Below are 26,040 nucleotides of genomic sequence, written 5' to 3' on the forward strand. Positions count from 1 at the left end.
TCCAAGGGTGAGGTTACAAGTCTGACGTTCTTTTACACATCTTAAAAGGCTTATCATCCTCGAATAGCCATATTGCTTTTATTTGGATTTCATGTTTCAAGTCTGCAATCAGCGCTGTGCTTAAGGAAGTGGAGGTCAAACACTGCATTAAGAGCTTCTAGGGCACTTAAAGAACAATTCAAAGCACAAAAGAAGAATAAGGCAGCAAATAAGCTTTGAAGCTGTGCTTAAGTTCTTTATCATCACATTCTTGAAACGCACAATGAACGCCTAATTTAGGCAAAGAGAAATCTTAAAGCAAGGAGCTTGGATTCAAATGCAAGCAGATCTAGGGCTCCCAAACAGATCTGGTGTGCCGATGGGACAGCTGCTGCGGTGCTCTCACAGTACAGCTTTGGTCAGAAAGTCTTGGAAAAGTTAAACAGAAAAGGGTCTATACCTGCTTAGAAGTCCAGGTGGGAGGCGTATGTGGAACCAAATAAAACATTGACAATTACAGTACTAGAAGGTGCAATACAAGTTTTCTTCCAACAGGAACGTATACAACAATCCTTGAGGATGCAAGGGTTATTTTAATAAACAGCTGTTCTGCAAAACATACAACCCAGGACGAGCTTCCCTCTGGCTTTGGGGTTTGTTTTCAGGTGACTTGAAAGGCATTCATTTACCTAAAATATGTTAGTTTAAGTTTTGAGACATGCTCAGGAGCAAACCTAAAGCAAAATGAAGCTACCTGCTGAAGAAGCGTCATTTAACTTTAAGGCTTTGTAATACAAAGAGGAAGCTGATGTTTTTGCCAATTATTTCATTAACCTCTTTGCCAGAAATAGAATTTAACCCAAATAATCCAGTCATTTTAGCATTACTTCCTCTTTTGAAAGAAGCTACCATCCTCCATTATGAGCCTCACTGAAATCAGAAGCAACTTTTGCTTACTTTTAAAACACTGCATGACAGCCTATCACCTGCTGGGTTCAAAGTTAGAGCACCCCACCTTTTCAGAGTATCACTGTAATCAAAACTACTGGTAATTCAGGTTTTGACTCACTGTTAAAGGATGGACTGTTCCAGCACTGGAGCTTGGGTTTAAGGACAGTAACACTTTCACGCGAATCAAAATACCCGAGGCACAGACCCTCCTAAAAATTCCACTGATATCTTGAATTCAAGCAGTTAAAATACAAGGCATTAATTAAGAAAATTATAACCGTAACAAAGTGCATTGTAAACTAAATTGCAACAGGTTGGTAAAGACAATCCCTGCTAAGTCTTACAAACGGGTATTAAGTAAAAAATCGGACAAGCTTTAGGCAGGAAGAGGAATACAGACCTAAGATCTTGGAGGCGCTCCAACAGAGGCAGTGCTATTTTGCCCAAATTGTTTGCCTTGCTGCTTTAAACAGCAACATGTTGATCATTTTCTGTCCCTATCTAGCAGGTGGCAACAACACCGAATGGGAACGAAACTCGAAGCTCAGATGGCGAATTCTGCACGTACAGGCAGCTCTTTCCTAAGCTCTGATCCTCAGTGCCCAAAGTAGCTGTGCCCTGATGCTCCACGCAGTTTTGCTCTGTTTTTTTCCAACTCCCGGAACACGAGTCAGAAGGCAGCTGAACACATCAAAAGATTTGAGCAGAAACCTCCAGAGTCAGGGTATGAAAAAGCAAGCTGCTTTGGACATTGGCCTGTTGATTCACCAGTTCCTTGTTTGAACAACAGTCAGAGTAAGGCTCTGTTGTGGGGCAACCTGGGACAGCATCACAACCTGTAAAAGTATGCTTGTGCATACCAGCACTGACAGCAAACAAACCCGTAGAGCTGGCACCGGGCTGCACTGTAATCTGCTCAAGCATTTCACCAAGTTTCCGACAGGTGAGTTTTATCAAACGGTTAATATTTTTTTCCTCAACACAATTGCTATTTGGGTAACATTTTGTTTCTCGAGACTCCCTGTCAGATCCCTGACACCCTGTGACAATAAAATACTTGCAAATAGAGGCAGGATGTCAAGTCTGCAGAGAAATACCAAGAAACACTTCCAGGGAATACCAGCAGGCTACAATTCTGTCAAGCAAGCCTGTAACCCCCTCACTGGGGGTGGAATCTATCTTACGAATACTGTCGATAAAGCATCAATACTTCCCCATCACTGCTGATTTAAGGAGGCTAGCAGGGAGGAACCAGTATGAAAGTGAAGGAGAATTAATCTAAGCAAAGAGAAAATACGTGATACTCATGCAAGAAAACGTGGGAAATCTCAGAGTTTAGAGATCCAGTACTTAAACTGACTTGCAACCAGCCCAGCACAGCCTGAAGAGCCAGCCTCAGATAAAATAACTACGTTATGCAGCTCTGCTCCAAACATGACATTCCTGAAGTTCTGTGTGAACTGCTGACAGCAGCTGCAGGTGTCTCTCTGAAGTTGTTACGCTGCTGTCTGGGTGCAGTTTTAGCAGTGGTAGAGACTTTTAGGAAGATGTCCCTAAGAGACAACAAAATTCTGGGTCCCATTCATTATAGGCCACCACGCCAGACGGACGCATCGATGTCAGCGTGCACCAGAACTGAACCTTGTGCACAGCTCCTGCGACCTGAAGCACGCGTGTACCAAATGGGAGATGCCTGTGAGCACATAGAGGCAATCCAGAACAAACCTCCGCTGTAGGATACAGTCTCGGGGCCACCAGCTCCTTACATGCCAACAGCCTGATGCGAGCACCAAGAGCTGCTGGAAGCGCAGAGGCGGCAATCCATTGAGCTTATGAACGAGTGATTCCTTTGGTATTACATCACTCAGCTACCCATTAAGGAGCTGGACTGACAGGATCCAGAATATGCATAGCCCAGCCCTCCACGGTAAATGAGTGGTAGAAAAGATTAAGGCTCAAAGAAATCGGTGATTCATCAGGGCGTCAAAACAGCGTTTCCCCAATTCCCTGCAATGTTCTAGGCTAAGTAGCTGGCCACATATTAGCAACCCCGTCAGACTTCCAATTTTGGAGTTAATTGCTGTTCCTGAAACACATAGCCAGACACAAAATACCTGCAGCAGCAGCACGCATCACACAACGCTGTCACGGCTATCCTAATCGCCAAATTACCCCGCGTTACAGTCACACCTAATGGAAGTGCTCCAAAGCAGCCCGCTCCCGGCAGCGCTGCCCCGCAGCACCGCCTTCCTGGGCCTTCCTGGGCCAGGGGAAGCCGCTCTCCCCGGGACGGGACACGCAACAGCAACCTGTAGGGAGCACAGAAACGTGGGAGAGCGATGAAAACAGGCAAAGCATTCTTGGCTCCATCACAAAACTTTGGACATATCAGCTGTGAAGCAGCTATCTGAATCTGCTTCTCTCTCACGCTGCTCTGTGGAACTGGGCTACACTTAAATGAATGGGTGCTACAGAAACCAACGGCCAGGCTCCGTGTCCAACAACTTCCTCGAACTCAATATTTTAAAGATAATTTTCATTTGCTGTGAGCCAGTCAGACAAAACCAGTATATTCTTAAAAAAACCAAACAGATTGCTGTAACAGAAATGGGTCTGCTTCAACTATCCAGCTTGTACAGCATCCAATGACTTAGTGACCAGCTGAAATATCACGGAGTTTTATATTCAGATTTATATTTATTTATATTCATAAAGTGCTTCAGAAGCTACGTTTTCACATTTGACATACGACATACTGGCTTGCCTTAAATTTAACACATATAAGAAAGGCAGTCAGAAGCTAAAGCGTTGAAGTTCTGCTTTACAGCATTTTCCATGGGTATTTTTTGATGCAATATGTTATTTGTTTTACTTTTTTTTTAGGATATCACATAAAACAAGAATTATTCCAAAACGTATGTTTTACATCATCTTCCCCTCCCTAATCTGCTGACCTTATAAGAATCTAACCAACCAGCTAGTTCTCATTTTGTCTGAGCTGCAGTGATTAAATGAGATATATCTCATAAAAAGTTAGATTCAGCGTGCGTATGATTTGCTTAGGGAACAGCATTGCTCAGATGCCTTTCCTGGGCCTTTTACTACATGAGTAGCTTTTACTCATCTTCTATGCATCTCTCCACATGCTATTGCCTCTTACCAAACTGTCAGGGGAGGGGTTAATTTTCTTCCTTCCAACGTCCTATGTTGTAACATCCTTCCTCTCCCCCTGGTACCTGCGTGCCCATTCTGAATGCAAACTACGAGAGTTGTAAGACCCAAGTCAGTGTAACATCACCGATCCCACACAAGCATAAACACGGAGTTATTTCTAAGAGTTACACAAACTTGTCTAAAAATGTTGTATTGCTAGTAAATGCTTAAAGGAACAAAATGCTTGGCAGACCGCGTTTTGGACGGAACGAGTATCTTCCACCATAAAGCAGCCCCTCTCACATGAATGTGTCCACCAAAAAAATCGCACTTCCAAAGCCTGAAACCACGTTTCTTTGCCTTCTTCACCTGGTCTCCTCTGCCTTTTTCTCTGTGCCAGGGACAGCCTTCTTGACACTGCATTCATTAGCTACCTCCACAGCCACCTCTGCGCCTGCTTTCACAGAAGATCTCCAAGACAAGAAGGCTCCTCTTCAAGGTTGGTAAGGCTGGGGCCCTTGAACACACCTACCCTTCCAACACAGACACAAAAAAACATCAATCAAGTGCTCTAGGTGCTCATTTGGATAGCTTAGCCATTACCTTACAAGACTGTGAGGGGCCAGAAAGCCACCTGGTTAAAAGAAATAAGCTAATGAAAGACATTTACTCCCTATTACTCTGCTCTTTATAACTTCTTTCTTACTGCCTTTCAGCTGTCACTTTAGATTTGCCACGCACCATGGTTAAGAGTATGCCCTTTCTGTGCCTAGCATGTGCATTCGGGTAGGTAACACACTAAATATTTAAGGAAGTTTGCATTACCCTGCCAGTGAAGCTCACAACCAACTTAAAGCCAAAGCCACCGCCAGATCCGGGACTTAGCATGAAATGCAGCAAGAGATCTCCAGGGCACATGTAGATTACGCGGAGGCAAGCTGCATTTCTTTTGCATTTCAATGAAATAGCCAGGTAGTTCATTTCACTTGAAGTTCAACATCAAAGGAGGAGATTGCCCATATGGTTTACCCCATGTCTGAAAAAAAAAACACCCAAAAATCATAACCCTGAAGCCCCCACGATTGCCTTCAGTTAGAGATCCTCCATCTTGCCCTGTACTGAACCAGATTTACATTCCAGCCCCAGGTCTGAACGTATAGAAATCACCTGTAAGTCAGCCGTACCTTTCTGTGGGTGTATTGGCATCAGAGCAAGCCAAAAAAGCACCCAAGGTACAACACACGCTCACACTGACCCCTCATTCCTTTAGGGCATCCGCGTGTAAACACTTAACAAAAACAAAGAATTACACGGGAAAAAACTCAGCCTAATCCCAAACATTACGTGCAATTAAGGACCCAATTATATATGAGGAAAACGTGCAATCACTTGTCTAGGAACATTCAAGAGGTCAAATGTTTCCTACCAACTCATTTATCCAAACCTGGTATTTCACTGTCAACAAGGAATATTACTTTTTTTTTTTTTTTGCCTGAATAGAACATCAATTAAACACAGCAGTAATTTGGGCTTCTTATACAAACAGCACATCCACGTAAACGGCAACATAAGGAAAATAAAACTACTTGGAGACGTTATGGATAACATACCTGCCATTTCCTACACCTGCCTTATCAGGACATAGCGCTGTCATCTCCCCCCTCGCCACAACACACAATATCTAATAGAAAATATCAATATCCTCCTAATTGCTGGGGTGAATAAGCTGATTAGTTGCCTATCTCAAGAATTAACTTGAAGAACTGCTTACAGCTCAGCAGGAAACAAGTGAAAGTTCAACTGATAAAAAGTTGCCAGATGAGAATCAAAACCCTGGAGTTGTGAAATCCCAGCAAGTTGAGAGAAAAAGCACAAAAACACGCTCTGACCTTTTTAAAAATGATCCAGTCCCTTAAACTCTGATCTGATTTACATAAAAATTAAGCCACAGGAAAGATTAGAGCTTTTCGATCGCGATCCTGAGGCAGCCCTTCAGGAAGCTCCCTATTGCTATTTTATTGAGGGTTCAGAGGGTGGCCAACAAAACTAGGCCAGAGACGAGGCGCAGCGCTGCCAGCCAGAATTCCCAGGGTTTTACCCCAACCGTGACTCAAGTTTAAACAGTGGTTTTGAAACCAACTCTCCCTGCGTGGCCACGGGCAAAGCGTTAACCACTTCGCCTCAATTCCCTCACCTACAGAACATAAATAATTATACTTATCTGCCGCAGAGGAACCTTGGACAACATTGTTTGGCAAGCGCGCATCTGCTTAAGCTGCGGACAGAGCTATGTAGTAATTCCCAGCATCTGCACAAACTGAAACCGAGAGTGAAAACAACTCGGCTGAGGCAGCCGGCGACACCGTCCTCGGAGGGGGGTGGGGGGGGCAAAACGCCGTTTGGGCACCGGCTGCTGCTGCCAGCGCTGCTCTGCGCCCTGCACCCCTAGTGCAAAGCCCGTGGGGCCGGCGGGGTGCCCACTGCCGAAGCGCTCCGGGGGTGCTCCTGGAGGTGCAGTCACGGCTCCGTGTCCCGGAGGTTCGCAGCCGCCCCCCCACCCCCCAACCCAACGGCTCCCCCGTTCCCGTTCCCCTTTTCCCCCCCCCCTCCCCGAGGGACCGCAGGGAGCGAAGCCGGGGCGGCGCCTGGCCCTACCCCGGCGGCAGCATGGCCCGGAGCCGGCCTCCTTCCTCCTCCTCTCCTCCTCCTCCTCCTCCCGCTCCCCCGGGAGCCGCCTCGGGTGGGAAGATGGCGGCTTCCCCAGCAGGCGGGGGGGGGGGGGGGGGTTGGGGGGGTGCCGGCGGCCCCGCCGCTCCCCGCAGCGGCCTCCCGGGGAGGAGCCGGGCGCTCACCTGTCACAGCCGCCGCCGCCCTGCGGCCGGGCCTGGCCGGGGAACGACGAGAAGAGCAGCAGCGGCCGGGGAAAGGGAAGAAGGGAAGGGAAAGGGGAGAGGAAAGGGGAGAGGGGGGGGGGGAGGGAAGCAGCCGGCCGGCCGCCGCCGCTGGGGCCCTGTGTCGCTGAGCGGGGGCCGGGCCGGGGCCTGTCCGTGCGTGGCTGCCGCTGCGCCGCCGCCGCCGCCGCCGGGAGGAGGAGGAGGAGGAGGAGGAGGAGGAGGAGAAGCGGAGCGCGGGGCGGGGCCGGCAGCGGGCGGCGGCGGGCGGGGGGCGCGGAGGAGGAGGAGGAAGAGGAGGGGGAGGAAGGAGAGGAAGGAGCGGAGGAGGAGGAGGAGGAGGAGGAGGAGGAGGAGGAGGAAGGACGCGGCGGCGGCGGCGGGGCCCGCGACGTCTGGGAGCCGAGCCTCACGCACCCGCTCGCATGAGAGACCCGCTTCCGGCTCCCGGCGGAAGTCCCGCCTTCCGCCGGCGGAAGGGATTGGGCGGCGGCGGCGGCGGTGCTGGCGGTGCTGGCGGCGGCGGGCGCGCGGGGCCGGCGGCGGCGCGGCCGGATTGGCGGAGGGGGAGCTGCCCCCGCCCCCGCCCCCGCCCCGCCCCGCCCCGCCGCGCGCGCCATGGAGGTTTGGCGCCGCGCGGCCGCCGTAGCCGCGGGCGGCGTTGCTAGGGGCCGAGGGGGGGCTGCGGCCCGGCCTCGCCTCACGGGGCTGCGGGCGGGCCCTGAGGGATCCTGGCGCAAAGCTGGGGGGATCGCGGAGTAAATGTGAATAAAGTTGTCTGACCGAGCCCAGCTGCGATTGTTTATTGTCACCGTGTGCCCGCCCAGAGCCAGAAAGGCATAAAGTTGAGGAAAGCACCAGTATCGCCTGCTCCAACCGCCCCCCTACCACCAGTGTCACCACCAAGCCGTGTCCCCAAGCACCGCGTCCAGCCCCTCCTTGAACACCCCCAGGGACGGGGACTCCACCACCTCCCTGGGCAGCCTGTCCCAACGCCTGGCTGCTCTTTCTGAGAGGAAATGTCTCCTCATTTCCAACCTACCCCAGTCCTATGTCCCTAGTCCATTTCCCCCTAATCCTATCACCAGTTACCTGTGAGAAGAGTCCGACCCCCAGCTCCCCACACCTTCCTCTCAGGCAGTTGCAATGAGGTCTCCCCTGCGCCTCCTCAAACACAAACACACTCCTTCATACATACTCGGTTGCGTACAGCTGAGGCAAATCCCAGGAGCACACTTCTTTGCCCAAAAAACAAACCTTCCCAAACAGTTCTGGCTATTCAGTGCAGATCAGAAGTTGTTTTTAACTCCAGTTACCTAGGGAAATGGAAAATGAGGTGTATTCTCCATCAGCACTTCAAAAAACTTGTGGAAAGAAGCGTGCCCCGTAACTGTTCCTAACCCTCCGCTTCCTATCCACCTCAAGTGACACGCTTAGAGCCCCTCACATCCATCCAGTGACACCTCTCTGTACCATGCACTGCTGCCTGTATTTTTATCTCATGAATGTATCTAGATAAGGCCTCCTGGATCCTGTTCTTAATCCTTACTGATAAGAGTTATGTTCCTGCCTTCGAGGTATCTGACAGAAGGTCCTGTAGAAACAGTGCTACAATTAACCTAGAACACGTCTTCTTGTGACCCACAAGTACCCTTTGGAACTGTTTTTGAGACTGCTGTGTTCTGCCACATCCCTATCAAGCAGAGGCAATAAAGTGCATCACAGTGTTGGAGAGGAGGTCAGGTCTTATCAGAGGGGAGGTTTTGCTATTCGTCCCAAGGAAACGTGTCTGAGAATTCATTCCTGGGCAAACCAATATTTCTGCTAGCTTAGATGTTGTTTTCCTTAGTAAGTTGTTTTCCATAATTCTGGTGATGGAGAAAACCTGAGTAAAGGTTTGATATGGTTTAGTGGAGGACTTGTTAGTGTTATGTCAGAGGTTGGACTCGACGATCTTGAGGTCTCTTCCAACCTAGACAATTCTGTGGTTCTGTGAAAGGCAGATGGCTAGCATAGAGACAGTTTGAGAAAAGGAATAAAACTTAATTTTTAGCATAGGTGTTTAGAAGGAAAAATGCCACAAGCAGTGCAGGAACTATGACTGATCCATTAGCTGGTCACCATGCAACTCTTCTCTAAAGAATTAATTACTTAAAAGTCTAAAACAATTGCTATTCATAATTCTTTTTCATAGTATAAAGGAGCTCAATCTAATTATTTTTCTTTAAAGCTAGTCTATTGCTCAGCAGGTTACAGTTCTCATCCAGAAAAGAAAAAAAAAAAAAAAAAAGATTTAATAATAAACTCTCAGATATGATGAATCCCATTATATCCTTTCTCTAGAGGGGCCTTAAAATTCCTGATACTTACCCCTTTAGACATACAGACTTTTTGTCTCTCCCAAGCCTTATCCTCATGCAATACTTGGGCAGGAAAGCAAACACAGGAGACCAGCAAGGAGACTGCACTGCATCACTCCTACTAACTCAAAGTTTATGATTTCAGAGCTCATCTCTCCTTCTGTAACTGAAGTGATGGCTGACAGAAGGGGGAAAGAGAGAGACACAGCGACTGATTCCTGAGAGAGACACAGTGACTGATTCCTGTAAAGCACCAACACTAAGAGGCATGTAGGTAGGCAGACTTCACTGTAGGTAGGAGTTTCCTTAATGCTTTGTAATGGATAGAGTTTGTACTGTTTGTTTGGGATTTTCTTCCCAAAGTAACTGAACTGTGTTATTAAAGAAGAAAAATACTCTTGAGACTAATTTTTTTTTTAAGGTCAATATTATAAAAATGTCAGATATTGACAGACAGGCCAATATATAGGTATTGGGTTTATGATTTTTATTTTATTGATGTTAAGTTTTATTGTAGTTCACTAACAGCCAAACTAGTGCACTTTTTCCATAAAATAATGTGAGCTTTCTACTTGCCTGGGTCAGTTCTAATACTCTTCTCAGTGTGGGGGATGTAGAGCTTAATGACTGAATGCTTCTATTTTTAATGGCATACAGCTGAGATCAAAGAGATTTGACATATTTTCTTTTGTATGCTAGTAGCTGAGGAATGTGTGCACAGGTATGAGTAAAATATTACAAATAACGCTGGATGCTGTGCGGTTATAGAAACTACGCCGGTTCCAACTCAACAGCCTGGGGGAAGAATGCATCTCTAAAAGAACAATGTGGACATTATTAGGACACTATTAGCCCACAAAAGTAAAACAACATTAGACAAAGTAGTTCTTTCTTTCTTGATCCGTGGTCAAACAGATATAGAAAGGACTATGTGAGTTACTTATCAATATGTTAGTTATATATTGTCAAAATTATACTTCGTAAGACTTTTTAAATCAAGATTCCTAGTTCAGTGAAAAAGCATCAGGTATTTGGTATATTTTGGAAGATAATGCCTAATGAAGCAAAAAATACATCATTCCTGGAAACTAAGCATGGAATTTAGCAGTCAGAAACTTGAACCCTTTAAAATCAAAAAATTTACTGCAATGCTTTTGCTTTACAGTCCATAAGTTTCGAGTGAGTGTAATACAAAGGATAATACTTCCTTCCTCACAAGAGCAGTGAGGATTAATTCATTAAAGTTTGTGAAGCACTCTGGTGGCGTGATAAAAAAAACTTCCACTGAAACAGGACAAGATTTCTGCTCTTTATGGTTGTTCCTGGTTTAGGCTACATTTTTTTTCTTCTTCTTCTTTTCTTCCTTTTTACTCCTTTGCAATACACGCTAGCAGTTGCATTCTCGAAGTATTTTATCCTGCAATTCAGTGGAATAAGGCTATATGAATCACCTGTACTTAAGAACTGCTGACCCGGAACACTTGCCTAAACTCACAAACCACTCAGTGCTTTGCAGTTTGTGAGACTTCATAAGGCAAGTAATAATCCTTTACAGTTCCTGATGCTGTTGTGCGAGAAGAGAGAGATCTTTTCAAACATAAGATACAAAATGATTGCATGCAATGGGCTATCCCTGTCATAAAACTGCAACTTAAATAAAATCCAGTAATCATTCTACATTGCATTGGTTTGCTGAGTAGTATATTAAGTATACATTATTTCTATGTCAGTATCTTTCATAGCTCACAAGTGAATAGTTGACTGTCTGTGTAAAAGCCAGTCTCTATTCCAAGTAAACTACCATCTAAACAGTCAATGCAGACGAAGATGAGGAGAAGCTAGATGCTGATTAGAAAGAGAGAGGAAAGTAAGACAGATTAATTGACCTGCCCGAAGATTATTTAAGATATCTACATTTGAGTCACAGCTCTACATAGAATCCTGTAGTTTAGTGAAAGATTCAGTCTTCCTTTACAGCTAAATGAAGATTCGTTGTCAAGTAAACTGTTAAAAGTCCATTACTGCTCACATAGATCTATCATCTCTATTACTTACACATCTCTAACTGTAGGAATTATCCAGTTTCAGATCAGAGATGTTCCAATATAATTTTTATTTGCTTTTTTAATGACATATCCTTTATTTTCGATTAAGTGCTGATGCACAAATATGGAGTATTGGATCCGTTTCTTTTCTAATTGGAGAATAATTTACAGCAAAGTGGCTAGGCTATCATGAAACAATTTCTTCATTATATTTAGTGCCAAAATTCAATTTGACTGCAATGATATTCCAATGCAGAGATAGCAGCACTGAGCTATGCAATTGACTCATGTGATTGACAACATGAACATGTGCACTTTCTGACTTGCTTGGATCAGCTGCTCTGTTTGGTAACAAACCTTGTGAAGTGCTGCTGTAGAACTAGTTCAAACAAACCCTTACTTAACAGATTTTTCCCTCTAGCCTTGTCCCTTTGGCAGGTTATTTATATTTCTTTAACACGCGGAGACACCTTTAAAATAAGGTTGTGGTGTAGGTACCAGCTATTGTTAAACATTGATTTTCATTAATGCAGTGTAAAAAAGCCTAAGCTGTAATGATAAATATTAAAACCGTTGTTAACAGCAGCTGATTACAAACTTTCAAGAGATGGTTTAGCAGTAATAATTACCATTAATTGGGCATAATCACAAGTCTGAAAATTACCATCCTATTTCATGGGGTTTACGCTATCACCAAACAAACCGGGCCTTACTCTACATATAGCAGGTCTGCAGCAGAGCCAGGACTTGAAACCAGGTCTCTCATGTTCCAGGTTTGAGCAGTTGCTACTGGCTTCCATTTAGTCATTGTTCATCTGGGAGAATGTTTGGTTCTTTAGCTGCTGAGCCCATTTTTAAAACCTAATTAAACTTTAATAAGGAATCATATAATTTACATAGATTTTGTGGTTGAGTAAGAATTTTCTGAAGGGATCTGAAAATCAACTCCGATTTTCTTAGCAATACGCACGTTGGCAATTTTCTTCCTTTGTACTTTGTTTTGTTATTCTACCACTATTGTCTCTGAGCATTTCACATCATTCTTTAAATATCATTGCAGCCACTGTGTGAAGTGTGTCAGTATGTTTATCCTCAATCAACAGGTGGCAAGCTAAAGCATGAAGATGTTTGAGCTCAGTCTTGTAACTGATCCTGTGCAAAAGCTGTGTCTCCTCTGAGAAGTGATTATAATTTTGTATTTCTGTCTTCTTCAGCCTTATGCTGAGACTCAATGATGACCACATATATGTACATCTTTATTTCACAAGCTTCCTATTTCAAACATTAGGGTCTTGAATTATATTTCCTGATACTATTTTCATAAATAACAGAAAAAATATTTACTGTTTTTCTGTTTTTGCTTTTTGATGCAATTTTAATTCTTCCCTTCTCACTTACATTGGAGAACTGTGAAGAAAATTGCATGAAAAAAAAATCAGTCCACTGGTTTAATGTTTTGCAAAGCTATGGATATCATACAAGACGTATTCTGTAATAGTGAGCTGGGATAAAATGTTGGAACTTGATAACGTAAATTTGAAGACTTGAGAAATAAGCACATAGAAGCAGATTTGTGACACCATTGTTTCCAGTTATTCAGGAAAAATGTACTCCTTAACCGAAATTAACATTTTGTTTGGCCATTAGTAAATTTATTATCAGATAGACTTCTTAGTATGCCCCATGCATCATAGCAGAGAATTTGAATATGTAGGAATAGAGCAAACTTAGAACTCAGAAAGTGTTTCTTTTCTGAAGTTTATTCAGACCAAATAAAATGCTAATTAAAAAAAAGAAAATGTGGAAACTGCTGCAGACTGTTATTTCATAAGTGTGTTAGATACAGGACAGGTTATCTGTAAAGTGGGAAAGCTTCAGGTTTATAATAAAGAGCACTTGTTGGAGTCTGTAGTAAATGCACCAGAAATTCAGGTGCAATTTAGTGTTTCAAATGCCATAAAACAGTGAGTATCACTAGAGTTTAAAAATACTTTGATATACCGTGGGCTAGTTGTAGGCTCTGAGAAACGCTTTGATGTCAACGTGCTGGGCAGTGCTTTTTATCCAGAGATCCTAAGGTCACAGTGAGTTGCAGTAATCTCTTTCACACTACTGCTTTTCAGGGTCATTGCAGCTCAGGCTACCAAGGAGTGTACCCAAAACACCCTTTCAGCACTAGCGATTCCCAGCTGCTGTCATAGTCCTTTGCGACTGCTGGCTGCTGATGTGATTGGGAATGGGCTGCCCAGCCCACAGCAACAACAGTGGGACTGCAAAACTGGGTCGAGGCAGCTGTGCTACACTCTTCTTCAGAGGCACCCAAACTGCTCCATCTGAATAAGGAGACCGTGTATCCTTCTTCAAAGTACTGGGCGTACAATGCCTGGCACTTCATTTCAGCATCCCCTAAGCTGACAGTTCCTGGCTTTGCTGTTCTTTTCACAGCTTCAAGAACTGCTTCACCCTGCTGCTTATAATTAAATATATCCAGCAAAAGGGGTTGTTTTGAGAGTTTTACACCGTATAGCTTGATTATGAGGTTATATCTTTCTTAATTATATTAAAAATAAGTTTGCTAGAAGAGGTGATTAGGGACAATAGCACCAAAAGTGGCAGGAAAGCCCCAGTTGTATTCATCAGTCAGGACAGGAGGATTTTTTGTTTTTTCTTTCCACATATCCTTTTGAATTATAGGCTTACTGCTCCTGAAGCTGCAGAGCTCAAGGTGATCATTAGATAAGTCAAAAGTGTCATTCTTCACACGCTGAAATGTCTAAAAGCTAATTCCACTGTAGATCACCTGTACTCTGCTATATAAATAAAAACAGTGTCAGCTTATGAGTCACAAACATGAATCACATGAAAGCGGGGTCTGTAATCATGGGGAGTCTGTTACATCCAGTCCTGAAAATCTACAGATCATTCCTGAATAGATTTAATTAATGATTTATTTTTTTTTTTCCATGAATTGCACTTTCAGTTGTTCATGTATTACAGGATATATTCATTTATTTATTTTTGTCCAGCAAAGCCCAGTAGCCTCTGCCTGCTCTCTGATAAACCAAGCCCAAGTTCCCTGCCATTCTAAGGAGAGAAGCGATAGAGCAGAGCTGGTTATTTCTTGGCTCCGATTACAAAAGCATCCCTGACTTTGTCACCTGTTGCAGAGGGGCAGAACCACCATCAGTGGCTTCACCTTCACATGTTGCACTTGGCTAGCATTGCTTGTAGATACTTGTAAATTGCCATACATCAGAGTTGCCTAGGTTTTGTCTATGTTAAAGAAATCTCCACTGCCCTGTCTTCAGGTATTTTATGCCCCTAATTTACAGTTACACTATAACACGTACACTCTGGCTGTTTTTCTGGCGTGTCTCTCGTGTTCTGCAAAAGCAGGCACGTCCTCAGAGAAAGAAACGATGCTTTCACAACAGAAGACCCTTAGCTGTTAATAATCTGTAAAGTCATGTCTGACTGTTCTTTACACCTCTTCCACCTCAGCCGGAGAGCACAGCTACTCTCCTGAGGCTGGCAGAAGAATCACTTCATGCACTGAATGCTAGAAATTGTCAAGATGAGCTGCTCGATACAGCCTTGTGAGCCCTTTTCGCTGAGCCCTGTTCCATGACATGGGGATTTGCTTCTGGTTTTCAGGCACCAGGAAGATTCCAGTTAATTTCAAGAGGGAGGGAGGGTTCCTGCACCCTTTAGTTTCTAACACTCAGAAAGAGATGCAGCAAAACCTTGTTTGAGAAGCTACAATGATTTCATCTCAGTTTAAGCTTCAGATAGCAGTCTTGGCATCTCCATCATGTTTCTAACCAGAGGGCCTTGATCCTCAGGACACTTTTCAGAGGAAGCGTTTTCCTGTACAAATTGCTATAGCTCATAAAAAATTCTGACTGAACTGTTCCCTCAGCTACAACAGAGCCTTCTGCTCATGCTGCTGCTTGCTTCAAAACTCTCTAAGAGGGGCCTTGCTAATGCATTTGTCTCTAAGGAGGAGAGAGGTCAGAGTTTGTTCCTCCTCTCTTCCTAGTGCTTCCCTGACTCAGCTGTGATGTTGGCACCAACACACCCTCTGTCCTCTTCCAAACCGGGGTGGTGACACTTAATGGCAGCTGTTTTACTTAAAAACTTGCTTTTTTTCTTCCAGTCTGTAAGTTTCCCCATTCCTAGGATCTCACTTTTTTTTTTTTTTTTTTTTTTTTTTTTTTTTTTTTTTTTTTTTTTTTTTTTCCCATTTACAGATGGGTCTTTTCTTTAATCCAGGCATTCTCTGTGCTAAGTGTCTGCCACACTTTATCACAGCATGTTAAAGGGAATGCTCCCTGTTTGATTGGTATTTGCAGCTAATCTCTGGTTAATGGAAACACCCATGCTGAGAAATGCAGTTTGTAAATCATCCATAGTGCAGGGCCCTGGACTTGTGATGGGTTAACACTGGGGCTAAAGCTGTGCTGATCCCCAGACTGCCCTAAAAATTGTTGCTGCCCGTGAAACAGGGATGTCTGATCTGCTTATAAAAGAATGAGCTCCTGTGTCACCATGGTTTTCAGCCCAGTGCATCAAGATAAACCTAAACTGAAGTAAAATAAATCAGAAGAGAGGGACTGATGCAAGCGCATCTGTCTCAGTGTACCAGGCTGGAAGGAATTCGGCCATCAGAGAGTGGCTCACGTGCCAGACTGTGGGGCTGGAGCTACCTGAGAAAGGAAACCCCAGCAGATGGTGGCTGCTGCAGACGTCTTCTTGTAACCTACTGACACAGCTGTTACACACCTAAACTGTGCGCTTAGTTCTGTGTGGAAACCACAGTGCACCGCAAGGCATGTGTAAAAATGGTACAGTTTACGCAGAGGTTTTGTGCAATCTTAATTCTACCTTCTGCTTCAGCAAAAGGAAGGAGATAGAAATCTGATTTAAAAGCAAAAGCAAAACTAGTTTATACTATAGGATACATGAGTAGCAAGCCCCAGCTGGCCATTTCCTAAGCTAAATCCCACATGGAAATCTCTGTGCGCCAGGGAAATAAGGTAGCTTTTCCTCACACAGTGGCACTCAGCCATGATTGTTGTTTTGGAAATGGTCAACTAGCACTGACTTTGGATGCAAACTTACTATTATTCGTCCTTTTGCTATTGCTATAGAGAAATAATAAAATCAACATGAGAACTACCCAGTAGTGAAAAACAACAACATGTTTACACTGTCTTTTTATTGTCTCTCCTCAGTATGCTCTTTCAGTCCTGAGTTAGGTCTGTGGGGCTGGGACCTCCTCTATCAGATTCTGTGCAAATATCCTGACTTAACAACAGGATCTGTTGCAAAAGGCAATGCCTCATTGTGAAAGAGGTGAGTCCAGGTGAGACAGAAATGATTTAAGACTTGCACATCTAAGAGGCACTTTCTTCACAACCAGCTCCCTGTTCAGTGCTTCATTCTAACCCTCTGTGCCTCTCCTGTGTTTGGACAAAGAGGGGAGCTCTGCTAGTACAGCTATGAAATTGGAATAGGATGTGAACCGTGCAAATACATGTCATGTACACTTAAACCCTGATTTCCAACACACAGTGGTTTTGTAAAAAGTTTGGTACTGCCTTGAACTGTGATATCATCTTCTGCATTTCCAGCACCTCTTTTCTGACATGTCGGCACAGTAGCAGCACATTTTTAAGTCTGCTGTGGATAGTATTTGTAGCCATATGTTTCAGATTTTTCACCAAATTGAGTAATATGTGAGGGGTATCCCACAGAGAGAACACGAGCTGTCTTTTTAAATTAACTGTGAAAGTGATCCTGTCTGTAGGGAGGCAGAGTGCCTGGCAGACAGAGGGGAGCTGGAATTCAGTGCTGTGCAGCGGGTGGGACAGTGGTGGCCGATGGCCCAGGGTGGCACAACGGGACTGGTGGTCCCAGGAAACCCAGGGGAGGTCTTGCTGAGAGGCCAGCAGGAGGCTGGGTCACAGGCAGGCAAATAAACCAAAGGAGCTGAGGGAAAATGGATGAACGTGACCCGCCTTGCTTCAGAGACCACATGGAGAGAAAGGCCTTGTATGATCCTGCTGATAATCCAGGCCTGTGCTTGTGAGAGACAGAGGTGGACCAGTGATCTGTAAGTAGATGGGAGCTACAAACACACAAAAACTCTTAAATAGGATTAAATGGCAACCTACAAATATTATTTAAAGTGCAATTTTTCTACAGAGAAATATAAATCACATTAAATCAGCAGGAAGGGAAATGAAATGAAAAGAAGGATGCAGGTGGTTTTGTGGGTTTTGTCATTTTTTAATTGAAAAGCATGTAATTAAAAAAAATAAAGAGCAGGGGAAAATATTTTGACTGACTTAGTGACTAGTACTGTTACCTCTTTTGCCCATCAGCTTGCTCTCTTCTTTTAAACTCTTGGCATCTCGTTTTTTTTTTTAATTAAATTGGAAGCTCTTCAGGGCAGAAGCTATATTCAGATATGGAGCAGTAAACACCCTGCAGCAATAAATACTTACCCTGATTGGCACCGCTGAGCAATATAAACACTATGTAAATAATGAGAAAGCCTGAGAGGTGCTGAATCCTGGATAAACACTGTTTCTTTCCAGCAGCTTATGTTATAGTGAAATTAATTCTAACAGTATACAAAACCATGTTGGTACATGGGCTAAATGCAGCCTGGGTATTCCTTGGAGCTATGGAAACTCAAGAGCTGAAAGACCCCAATGAAGTCCTCTGGGAGTGAAAATGCTCTGGGGAGAAGCTGATTTGGAACTTGGAGCCAAAATTTCCCACCCTTTGGGAAGGAAAAAAGTGTCCTCTTCTTAATGTGACATTCAGGATGGCATTTAGCTCATGGATTCAATGTCTGTGTGTGAGATACAGCCTACCCCCCATTACTTAGTGAAACCTGGAGAGCCGTCCAGCTGACTAGCGTTCAGTTGCCCACGTATATTTCTCTAATGCAATTTGTGATGCCCACGTATTTTTTGTGGTGCCACAACAGACGATAGCTTCTGACTGCTGCTTTCAGAAGGGGAAAGGTCATGTTTAATGTTTGGCAATTCCCCATAAACATCTTGGGTACCACAGGCAAAGCTGGCACTAGATATCTAACTTTAGCTGACTGTGTGTGTCCTGAGAGGTCTACGTTAGGGTGAGGTGGGCAGAGCTCTGGATTCCACTGACTGCGGTGAAAGCTTGGACATCCAACTCACATGTAGATACCTGCCAGGTGTCTGCACCTGCAAGGTGAATCCTATTGTCCTTTAAGATGTGTCCTAAGACTTATCTTAGTGTCCTTCAAGATAATACTTAAAAATAATTAATGCTAATAGTGTAAAAGTTCTTCATCAACCTCTTTATTAAATCAGGAGTCAGTCCATTTGAGTAGGCTTCAGGTCTGCTCTAAGTGTGCCCCTTCTAAACAGAGGAATGAAGCTCACTCATGCTGTGTAGAGACACCTGAGCTGGCTCTGGACCAGGAGCAGTCTGCTCATGGTAGTCTGATACCAGCTAGACTAACCAGCATGGAGAACCACGGATCTCACATTGTGCAGAGGGCTGTGCAGAGAATACGTGTTCTCAGATGTTACAGAAAATGCATGATACATCTCCAGATCTTTTCTTTTTAACTTTCCTTCTCCTTAGTTTTCCTTTTTCCTTAGAAAGTGTTTCCTTCTGAATATGTGAACTTACTGCAGCAAGAAGTAACTTTTGTTTATGTATTTATCTGACACAAACACAAAGAGCACCTACTCGCTGAGAAGAATACAGTGGCAAAAATAAATAAATTAAAAATATGGGTAGAAAGCAAAGGTGCACACAAGCACACTGAGACAAGGCTGAGGCCTTCTGAGTTTTGATTCAATACTTCAAATATAAAAACACCCATATTAATTTCCATGCATTCTCTTATATACTAAAAAAACGGCATATGGGTAGTGCCCAAAGGTTGCTGTTTGTCCTAGATGTAGGCAAATAGAGAAAAGAAACAGTCCTTGACGATGAGGAGTTACAGCATAAGGTCAAACAAAGGAAATGAGGAGGGCATTTAACCTCCCAGGTATGCTGCCCACGTGTAGCAGCAGGACAGACGGACTGATTGCCTCTGCATTCCCAGATGTTCTCAAAGTGAGCAGAAACTGAACACCACTAAGAGTTTTTATCTGAAAGTCAGTACCAGTATGTTTTTTCACCTCCTATAAACAAAGAAAAAGAAGGGTTTGTTCTGCTTCACTGGAGCAAAAAAAATAACACAATAGACTCCCATTCAGGCACACAAATAGCAACTGTCCTGTGACTTCTCTATTTAAATGGGTATCCATGGTGAGATGTGCATCGCTTTCGTTAGATGGCTGCGGAACTGTGCTGTGGTTTACACTGCAGACAGGAAGGAAAAGAGGGCTGAAAAATTCCTCTTACAAAGACTGACTGAAAGAATGAATGAATAAATGCAGTAAGATATCAAGTCTGTGTTGCATCACACTGAAAAAAAATGATGCCTGTGTTGTCCATCTCCGCGTTACTATTCCTGCACTCTGCTTCTCCAGGCCCACTCAAATGAAATGCCAACCTGTCCTTGGAGGCACAGCCTTGACCAGCAGATGGTACGTAAATAGGCGTGAAAACCACAACATCACAAAGAGCTTCCTTCTCAGGCTGCATTCCTTGCTTGCTTTCCTCTCTTTTTGTTGGCAGATGGGATTAGCAGTTTGTTCTGTGCTATAGTAGGCTGCGTCTTGCCCAGCTCAGAGTGCCCAGGGATGACCCGGCACTGCAGGGGTCTGCTGAGCAGCTGGCCTGCGCTGGCAAAAAATGAGAGACTGGAGTAAGTTTGTTGGGTTTCCTGAACTGCCTGTCTTCTGGGAAGGATGGCAGAACTGCCAAAAATTTAGGATGCTACTGGTTATGTCATCAAGGCTGTTTATATCAGTGAAATAAAGCTGAAAATCAACTGAAGAAGTCTGAACTGATGAGCGATGACTGGCGTTGGAGTAGTGGTTTGAGTTGTTCACAACAAAGATTAGCTGTTCTGCCAGATACGAGTTTTTAAAAATGGTACATGGAACCCCCAAATAGGCCAAGAATGGCTTAAAGAGTGAAATATGAAAATATTACCTTTGAGTTGTTATTTATATGTTGCATTAAAATACTGAGGGCTCACATTTTTGAGATTTTATCTGTATCTAAATCAGCTAGAAACATTTTTAAATGTCATGTTCTGGTGATAAGTTGAATGTAAATCTCCTTTTATAGATCATAACATTCACCATAAAATTATTAGCCTTGCCAGTGCGGGATGCAAGTTGGAAGAGACTGATACACCAGTGATAATGCATCAAACTTTATGTTCATCAAAACGAGTAGAAAAGCTGCTCCTGGCTTCAAGTAAGAGCCAGCTCTGACCTACATATTTCTTTAAATGTTATGTCGGGGTGGTAAAAATTGAAAATATTAATAAAAACAGATTCTGTCATTGTTGTCGTCACGGCAAAGTCCCCAAAGCTTTTGTATATATACCTTGTACCATTGATTATTGTATTTTGCCTGCATGTGAAGGCTGAAAGCAGACTGATCAGTAAGCATCCTGCTTATTCAAACCAAGTCAGGAGCTAGGTGCTGAGCCCAGCTGTTAACGGTACAGCAGCTATTGTACTCTGAGAGCACGGTTAAAAAAGAGCTAACTTTAAAAGTGTTTTCCCAGGGAATCCAGCCAGCTTTTGAAATCAGACTATCACTGTCTTCAGTAAGCCGTCCAAACGTTACAAAATCTGGAAACAGTGTGCAGGAAGCCTGCCAGTCCCCTGGCGCAGAATGATCATCTCACGTAGCTTCGCTGCTTGGCTGTCAGGGCATGCCAGGGTAGATGCTCGTGGCGTGTTGTGGTGTGTGCTTTCCTTAGGGAGCATCTGAAGAGATGTGTGTGTGTGTGCCTCTAGGTCTGTGATGTCCTCGGTGCAGCCCACATCCACAGGCTGCCCTGCAAGGCCATCGAAAGGCAGAATTCAGCAGTGCTGGCAGCAAGGACAAGACAGGAGGAACGAAATTGGCTGTCTGGGATTCTGCGAGGAAACGGAGAGGAAGAAGCGTGGGCAGCATCTATCTGGAGGTGGAGGCAAAGCAAACCAGGCATAGGTAGATGTCTGTGCAGTCCTGAGGGAGGAGGTGGGCGTCCGCTCGCACGAAGGCACAACCAAGCATGAAGGAGGAGCAGAACCGCTTCACGCTCAGGAGACACAATCAACGGCCCGGGTGTTTTTGATCTGTGCTTGGGAAGCAGATGCCTGTGGAGTTAGAAGCAGAGCCTTGTGGTTTCCAAGTGCTCATATTTAGCATTCTAGCAAGTTGGAGCAGATGGCAGGTCTGACTACCCTGGGCCCCATTTCTGGGCAGCAGCTAGAACTCCTTCAGGCCTCTCTGAGCACTGGTGCAGATATGCCTGCTTAAGGAATGGCATCCTGGGATTCCCCACTCCCTTTGCCGCCTCCCTCTAGGTTTTGTACGGCTCTCAGCACGCAGGAACGTGTCCCCGGACACAGTGCTGCAGGCCGGGGACACCCCGATGGGCTGGAGTGGGGTGGCGTGGGTCTGGCTCCACACCAGCCGTGCTGAGCTGCCTCTCAGGTGGAGACGTGGGAGAGCAGACATATCTGGGCTGCCTGAATGCCTTCCAGAAACCAAGTCATCCGTGAGCACCGCTGAAGTGAAGTCAGCACGCTCAGAAAAGTAGGGCATGGCTGGTTTCCCATCACCATTCGCCCCTAGAAGCTGAGTGCAGGAAGCTTCAGAGCAGCCTTGGCTACAGGCCTCTAGGATGTCTCAGCCAAGGCTCGCCACCACATGCACCCACCTTCCCAGCGAGACTGTGGGGCACACTGGTGGGCAACACCAGCTTTATGCCACCTATTACCCCACACAAGCCAAAATAAATTCTTTTTTTTCCTTCACAGTTTGAAGGGACCCGCACAAAGGAGGTAGAACGAAAGGCAGGTTTTCACCTTATGCATGTAGTTTACACAGAAACCTGCAGCTTTTCAAATGGCTTTCTAAACTTTGCTCACTAGCTTTAGCAAATTTCAGTGTGCAACAAAACAGCTGTTCTTCCCAAAGTACTGTCACCCTGAATAAGGCTTCTTATATTCTCCAGTTATTGGTAGAGAATCCGTAAGATGAGCACCACATTTACACCCTTCACAGTTTGTTATAATTGTCTAGCTATGTGGCAAATAAGCCATGTGCTTGATTTTTGTATAGGTTTAAGGTTCATTGTGGGCAAAGAGAGAAAGGGGAGAAAGGCAAGAACCTGTCAGCGAGACTGAGGAAGGGGCTAGGACCAGTCCTGGTCAATCCCTGGTTTACCAGGCTCCACGTTGGGGATGTGAGGCAGTAAGTGAGGGCGCTCAGTCACCATGGAGCATAGCCACATTGGCTATGCTCCACTTAGGCACTTCACTACACGTTCACCAGCAAAAACTAATTCTGGAAGAAGAAAGAGACGAAAAGCAACTCAGAAGGAGAAGGCTGTCATCAGTACTAGATGTGACATAGCAAATGAAGTAGCAGGAAAATAAAATGATGAGAAGTGGAAATGACCTGTCGAAAGCTGATACACGGAGAATTAATTTCAGATTGTAACCACCACTTTACTAGGATGAAGTCAGAGAATTTCTCTGAGGAAAGAAGCAAAACGCTCTGAAATTCAAGTTTCAACAGTGAGGTTCTACGTGAGCTGACAATGCCTCAGGGAAATGGCAGGCAGATCAGCAAATAACAAATTACCAAAGTGAAATTAGCATGTAATAAAAGTCTCAGTACCCCTTTGAGATAACACTTGCTTTTACCTGTAGAGGTTCCTGAGAGTGTTGTGGGAGCTTGAAAGAAAGCAGTAGCTCCAAAATCTCAATCCTCAGAAACAGGAAGAAAAGAATTAATTCCCATCAAAACACGTGGGTAAGAAGATGCCTCCGCTGGGAGAGGTCATGTCAGAACAGCCATGTCTTTAGTCATCACTGAAGTCCTGAAATCAGAAAGGCAGTCATGCAAGACAAAAGGAATTGCTCTAAGGACTTGCTTTCTTTTCTTTCGTTTCTTTCTTTCTTTCTTTCGTTTCTTTCTTTTTCTTTCTTTCTTTCTTTCTTTCTTTCTTTCTTTCTTTCTTTCTTTCTTTCTTTCTTTCTTTCTTTCTTTCTTTCTTTCTTTCTTTCTTTCTTTCTTTCTTTCTTTCTTTCTTCCTTTCTTTCTTCCTTCCTTCCTTCCTTCCTTCCTTCCTTCCTTCCTTCCTTCCTTCCTTCCTTCCTTCCTTCCTTCCTTCCTTCCTTCCTTCCTTCCTTATCTCTCTCTGTATATCAGAGATGGGTCCCAGCCATGAAGTATGGCTCAGACTTCATTTCTCGATCCAAAAAAAAAGATAGGATTTGGGATATGGGCGCTGGGCAAATCCCTCTGAAACTCATGGTGTTTGGGAATTCATTCAGTTCCATGGTTTTGGCTCAGGTTTTGCTCCAATTCATCCTGACTGATGTATAAATCCTCACTGGAACTGAACCAGCAGAGGACTCAGGAGGTGTGTTTTGTGCAGTCATGCACTAGCTGTGTTCATGAAGGGCTGGGATGTTGTAGCATTAGTGACTTGATGTGTCTGTGCTCATCCTGCTCTGTGCTGAACTCAGTAGCACTGCATGGCTGCTGCTGCTGTTGCAGCTGTATGGCTGTGCATCATTAATTACAGGGATGCCCACAGTGCTAAATGCCAGTGAGGTTTTGGGGCTGGGAGCGTAGATGGAAAGCTCTCTTTCCTCACTAAAAGCTCTCTTTCCTCCCTCCACTCATCAGCCAATTTTGTCTTGCAGGGCCACACAGTCTGTTCCTTGGGGATTTAATCACAGGGAGTCACAGGATGTCGCAGGGGACAGGAGCAGTTTGCCTTCTGACCTTCTCCACTCCATTTTGTGGGGACACCCCAGTCATCCCGACCCAGATCCGTTTTGGGGTCCTCTGATTCCCCCTGCGTGTCAGAGAAAGAGAGGAATGCTGGTGGCAAGGAAGCAGGCAGGCTTGGAGGGAGCGACACTTTGCCTGTCCCCACACACGGGAGCACGGAAGGGAGGAACCGTGCCATCCAGGTGGCTCAGAGCAGGGCCAGGCAGCAGCGTGGGGCACACGACTGGTCCTACAGGTTATGCTGCTATTGCCTCAGGTCCTGCCGCTGCCTCATAGCCGCGGCAGCGTTTGATGTCCTCGCCGAGTCACGACCCTGTGGGATTTCTGGCACTTGGGCCAACCTCTGACACGCAGGCCGGCCGCGTTCCTCCCACCCAGCGCGTGAGCAAGCCTGCACAGACAGCCCGTGCAGAGCTCGTGCCTCTCTGGCATGATGGCAGCACACCAAAATGTCCTTCTATATATCAGACGTGGCTGTTCCTCTCTCAGGAAGAGCTGTGGCCCAGGCCTGCTGCTGCTGGGGGCGTGCTAAAGGCCCTGCCTTGTGCTGCTTGCTGGAGTGAACCTAGGAGGCCTCACAGAGGTTTCAAAAAATCATCCATGGAAAGAGCTGCTGTAGCCAGTATACACCTGAAAGCATCATCAGTGCTGAAGAAAATAGATAGATAGATAGATAGATAGATAGATAGATAGATAGATAGATAGATAGATAAAAAGGAAGTGGGAAAGGTGGTTGCTCGAATGGTCAAGATATATTGATAGGGAACACCAAAACTAAGGGGGATTTGTCTGGAATATTCTCATCAATTTCTTCATTTTGGAGAAGGGCAGTAAACCTCTCTTCTAGGTGAATTTTGACTTTATTGGGTAAAGATTTCCTGTCTTTTTGATAAATTCAGGGGAAAAAAAAGTCAATGAACAGCAGCAGCACAAGTCCCAGGTGTTTATAGATCCTTTATGGTCTGTTCTTAACATGTGTGGTTTCAGACACATAGGAAGGAGCTCCTTTCTACTTTCCCTCTTACCAGAAGGCTTTGTTCCTGTGTGCAGACTGTTTATATTCTTACACACTAAGCTGCTGTGTCCAAGATTCCAGTCAAAGGTCGAGGCCCTGTTGTGTAAGACAGGATATTTGCCCAGAAGTTGGTTCCTGCCCCAAAGAACTTCCAGAGACAAAGACCATGGCACAGCTCATGGCAGGGAAGTGGAAGGCACTGTTGAGACACTTACAATTACGGTAATGAGCATCAATTAGATGATACAATAGCTACCTAATCTTTGTCAGGTACTTTTATGGGCATTACAACACAGCTGGATTGCAAAGAGAAATGATAGGGGTGTTAAGTAGGGACTACTTCCAGGACAAACTCTTTCCACTCCTAAATGCAGGTTTATATGAGACCACATGAAATAAAAAGCAGAGTAGCAGCAATTAATTGGGATATACCTAAGCTGTGTGCTGCCTGTTTATCCACAAGCGCTGTGATCTCCCATCTACTACCCACCTAATGCCTAAACGAGGTCCTGATTCGAATGCACAGTTGCGGAATACTAATCTCTGTTTACAGATTTTTACATGCAATGGAAGACTGAGCCAAAATTAAAACCACTCTTTCTAACTAGAAAATGCAGGCACTAGATCAATTGTATTGTCAGGGGAGACTTCTAGCCAGTGGAATTACCTGCCATTCACAATCAAACTGGTTTTGCTTTGTTTTGTTTGTT

At 44.7% G+C, this 26,040-nt stretch overlaps 1 protein-coding gene across 1 annotated transcript in view; it reads right to left on the reverse strand.

Annotated features, from left to right (window-relative positions):
• LARP4B (La ribonucleoprotein 4B) overlaps nt 1–7,378 on the reverse strand; it is a 57,127-nt gene extending 49,749 nt beyond the window's left edge. Inside the window, exon 1 of the mRNA XM_082753696.1 lies at nt 6,936–7,378. The gene's annotated coding sequence lies outside the window, so the exon portion shown is untranslated. The remainder of the gene's footprint in view (nt 1–6,935) is intronic.
• Nucleotides 7,379–26,040: the final 18,662 nt, after the last annotated feature.

The sequence above is a fragment of the Aythya marila genome (assembly GCF_965140915.1).
Source record: "Aythya marila genome assembly, chromosome: 2".
NCBI classification, from domain to species: domain Eukaryota; kingdom Metazoa; phylum Chordata; class Aves; order Anseriformes; family Anatidae; genus Aythya; species Aythya marila.